General features: G+C 40.8%; 1 pseudogene; it reads right to left on the reverse strand.

Moving 5' to 3' along the window:
* Positions 1-3,359: 3,359 nt before the first annotated feature.
* On the reverse strand, positions 3,360-4,619 carry LOC123765370 (U1 small nuclear ribonucleoprotein 70 kDa pseudogene; annotated as a pseudogene).
* Between the last annotated feature and the right edge of the window lie 266 nt (positions 4,620-4,885).

A 4,885-nucleotide genomic window follows, 5' to 3' on the forward strand; every position in this document is an offset into this window, starting at 1 on the left:
TATTCATGCTCCAGTAAGCTTCATGGTTGGTAGTGTAAACTGCTGCCCCAGCAGAACCTTTTTCTTGATCAACTAATCCGTCTGTGAAGATGTGAGTCGTTGTGGGTCTAGAGATAGTTTTCATTTGTTGTTCTATTACTTCCTTGAGCCTCTGCGGGTCACATGCTGATTTTTTAACTGGTAATCATTCAATGATTATCTTTAGATTCGATTCTTCCCGTCGAAAGTGTTGATATGGTCTATCTTCCCCTTTGTTTTTAATGGTCCATTTCATTTCATTTAATGATCCATTTCATTAGAAAGAAGACGAAAGAGAAATCAAATAATATACACCTGGAAGATACTGGAGGGCCAAGTACCAAATCTACACAGTAAAATAACAACGTACTGGAGTGAACGACATGGAAGAAAATGTAGAATAGAACCAATGAAGAGCAGAGGTGCCATAGGCACAATCAGAGAACACTGTGGACATCAGAGGTCCGCGGTTGTTCAACGTCCTCCCAGCAAGCATAAGAAATATTGCCGGAACAACCGTGGACATTTTCAAGAGGAAACTAGATTTATTCCTCCAATGAATGCCGGACCAACCGGGCTGTGGTGGGTATGTGGGCCTGCGGGCCGCTCCAAGCAACAGCCTGGTGGACCAAACTCTCACAAGTCGAGCCTGGCCTCGGGCCGGGCTTGGGGAGTAGAAGAACTCCCAGAACCCCATCAACCAGGTATGTCCATTTTCTCTAAAATCTTGACCACATGATCCATCCATGAGCTTGTTCTATACTGTAGGTTTTTCTGAAAGGAACTCTATGCTATCTTTGATTGACAGCCTGGCGGTTGTTCCAGTAAGTGGAACAGTAAGTTCCAGTCCTATTATGGTGGCTATTCTTTGTTTCATCCTGTTTTCTAATGCTGGTAAATTTGTTTCTATTCTAAGGTTCTCTCTACGCGTCCATATAGGTGCTCCCAGCATTGTTCTCAGAGCATCATTTTGAGACATTTCCAGTTTCTCCCATTGGTTATCACTGAGGGATGTAAGAGCAGGAGCAGCATAGTCGATGAGTGACCTAACTGCTTGAACGTAGTACATTTTGAGTACTGGTAGACTGGTCAGAGAGCGCAAAGACTCTCTAAGACTGGTCAGAGAGCGCAAAGCTTTGTTTCTGGCTTTACAGCGTTGCCGAAGATATTACATTTCTTGAGTGCATTTCAACTGGTTGTCTATTATGACTCCTAGGTATTGAAAAGAGGTAACCCACTCAATTTCTTGTCCTTGTATTGCCAGTCTGATGTCATGAGTTCTCATTTTAACGGCCATTGCTTTTGTTTTATTGCTCTTTATTTTCACTGCTATGCGTTCCGCTTCCTTGCTGATAATATCTAGGCATTTTTGTGCATGATTCCTTGCACCTTTGCCATTGATGATGACCACAAAGTCTTCTGCATAGTTAAGAAGTTTGGCTTTTGGTAGCTTGAGCTTCATGAATTGTTCCATGAGACAGTTGAAGAGGAAGGGGCTTAGTATTCCTCCCTGCGGAGTTCCATTTTCCAGCCTCTTTGAGGTCGATGTTTTTCCTTGGAATTTGACTTTAGCTTCTCGGTTAAGCAAGCTTCCTTTGGCAAAAGCAAGAGCGTGTCCTTTGATTTCCTTATCCACAAGGCAGCACAGTGTAGCTGGAGCACTGGCTAACTCGAAGGCTTTTTCAAGGTCTAGAAAAATAAGGATTCCAGGTTTGTCATTGATTTTATCCAGGAGGGAGGTAAGGCATTCTGTGGTTCCAACACCTTTTCTGTAAGCAAACATATTTTGGTGTAGTGGATTGGCTTTCCATTCAATTCGATTAAGGGCCATTCTTTCTGCAGTTTTGGTCAGACAGCTTGTTAATGAGATAGGTCTTGGATTTCCTGGGTCTTTAGGTTTTGGAATGGGAACTATAATTGCACTGTTCCAAGAGAGTGGTCGGGTTCTTGTCACCCATACTCTGTTGATGAGATTCAAGAACGCTTCTTCACCCTTTTCTCCTAGCTTGGCTAGCATGTTGTAAGTGATTTTGTCCTCGCCTGGAGCTGTATTTTTTAGTTTTCCTTGTAGCACTTCTGAGTTCTTTCAGATTGAATGAACTCATTGGGGCCTAACCAGAGCAAGATGTAGCTGAAGAACAACACCAGGTGTCCTCTTAATAACGCTTCGATAAATAAATTCCTGTGTCTTGTTTGGTTTATTACGAGTATTTATATATATAGATTTTTTTGTTTTAAATTCTTAATAATCATAACTCTTGTAACTTATCTTGTAACTCTATCATTACCTAACCTCAAAACCTTCTGTTTTGTCAGCATTAATTGTCGACTTTCTATAGAATTTAAATTAAGACTTTACTTGTTGGCTTAGTATTTTATTATATATAACGACTACAATAGAATGTAGTCGTAAGCCGTACTATAGAATGGATATAAATTCACTTGAACGTGTCCAGCGTAGGATGACTAAGTTAATTCCCCAAATTAGAAACTTTCATATGAAGAAAGATTAATAAAGCTTAAATTGCATTCACTAGAAAGGCGAAGAGTTAGGACATGATAGAGGTTTACAAGTGGATGAATGGACATAACATAGGAGATATTAATAGGGTATTAAAAGTATCAACACAAGACAGAACACGAAACAATTGGTATAAATTGGATAAGTTTAGATTTAGGAAAGATTTGGGTAAATACTGGTTCGGTAACATTGGTTCGGTTGTTGATTTGTTGCGTAACGTGGTGGAGGTGGGGTCCCTCGATTGTTTCAAGCGCGGGTTGGACAAGTATATGAGTGGGATTGGGTGGTTATAGATAGGAGCTGCCTCGTATGGGTCAACAGGCCTTCTGCAGTTTCCTTTGTTCTTATGTTCTTACAATCATTCTCATCAAATAATTAAGCAAATTAGTGATGGGTTGCTTTTTAGGAACTTGCAATCATTCCATATAGTTTTTTTTATTAAGAACCTGAACAAGTTATTTATTAATTTCTTTTAATCAAGAACTTCATTAGAACTACCAACCCTGCCAGACAGATTATGGTCATTCTATGTCAGAGTGCGTTAAAAAATATCATGATTTCAATCATGAACTTTTGAACAGAACTCTTCTACAAATTACTGGGCCAGGTCAACATTATTCAACAATTAACACAATATATACATCATTCAAAAACATTTATTATCATATCCAGAATATTATTCATTAACATTTATTACTCTCCATTTTCCAGAAAGTACAAAAATACCCAACAACAAGCCATACTACACGATGTATGAATATTTGTATACAAATACAAACTGTGTAATAGTACAACTGAGGATCTGTCATTAAAACAAATATTAATCATTAATTTCATTATTTGCCTCTTTCTCCTCATATTTAATACCATTGTCCTCATCCTTCATGGGGAAGTTATTATGATATGAGCCTTCATAATCAGGATAGTCATCCTTTGGCTCCTTCTTGATTTTGATATTCTCCTCTTCTTCTCTTGGCACACGCTCACGTCTTTCTCGGTCCCGTTCTCTACCACGTTTTTTGATATTCTCCTCCTCTTCTCTTGGAACACCTTCACGTTTTTCTCGGTTGCGTTCTCTGCCAGTTTTTTTTATATTCTCTTCTTCTTCTTCCCTTGGAATACGCTCACGTCTTTCTCGGTCCCGTTCCCTGCCATGTTTCCCCTCACGTGACTTTGATCGTCTATTGCGGTCACAGGAGCGTGATCTACGATGTCTCTTCTCTCTATTATCACCTTCCTCTGGTTCTGTTGCATCACGTTCACGAGAACGAGATCTTTGACGCTTCCGATCTCTGCTGCGTGACCTCCTGCGTCTATCCCTTGGTTCTCGTTCTCGACTGTGGGTGTGCCTACTTTCAGGGTCACGATCCCTATCAACTCGTTCTCGATTATTACTCGTCATACGATCTGCATCCCTTGCACTACCAACACGTCTAAGATAATCTTCACGACCAGGGTTTTCATTTACATCTGGTCTGCCACGACGCGTGCTTCCCAGGCCTCCACCTAATCTTCGAGACAACCAGCCCTTGGTTGTGCGAGCACGCTCTACGTCGACCAAAACTCGACGATTGTCAATCTTCTTTCCATCAGCATGTTTGCGAGCCGAGTGCATGCCTCGCTCGTGTTCATATTCGATAAATGCGTATCCCCGAGGCTTTCCTGTCTTAATGTTGTAAACCATAACAATCTTCTTAATGGGTCCATAGATTTCAAAATTTCTTCATAGCTTAGACTCCGTTGTATCATAATTAATGCGGGAAACAAAGAGTGTCTTGCAAGGGTCTCCAGTTGCAGATTCATTATTGTGAGGGTCCCATAGAGCAATGTCTTGTTCTAATTTGTACTGGATTTGTTCCGCCTTTTCCTTACGCATGCGGTCCAATCTGTCCTTACGAGTTTCTATTATTGTTGGAGGTGGGGTGTCTTTCGGATCCTCAAATTTTTGTATTAAATTGCCCAAACCCGAGTAACCATCTGTCCTTTTCTCCCATGTTAATTTTTCAATTGGTGGAAGATATGGGATTGGGTCTCTTGGCGCAAACAGCGCCAATAAATTTTGGGGTAAATATTGCGTCATTTTCTCTGTCACGATCACGGCTGACGTAGATAATACACTAGGAAGTTTTACATGAGAAGTGTTGTATATATAGCGCCGGGAGAGAGTTGTATACTTAGCACATGAAGAGTACTGTATAAGTTGCGTTGCGTCGGGAGAGGGTTGTATATGTAGCGCGGAGGACTACAACTTCGCCGACCCACCTCACTCATACTGGAGATCCTACAACTTTCCAGACGACAGTCAGTCACAGACGTCCTACATGTAGGAAAAGAAACATACAATCT

Source organism: Procambarus clarkii, chromosome 33 (assembly GCF_040958095.1).
Source record: "Procambarus clarkii isolate CNS0578487 chromosome 33, FALCON_Pclarkii_2.0, whole genome shotgun sequence".
Classification (NCBI taxonomy): Eukaryota; Metazoa; Arthropoda; class Malacostraca; order Decapoda; family Cambaridae; genus Procambarus; species Procambarus clarkii.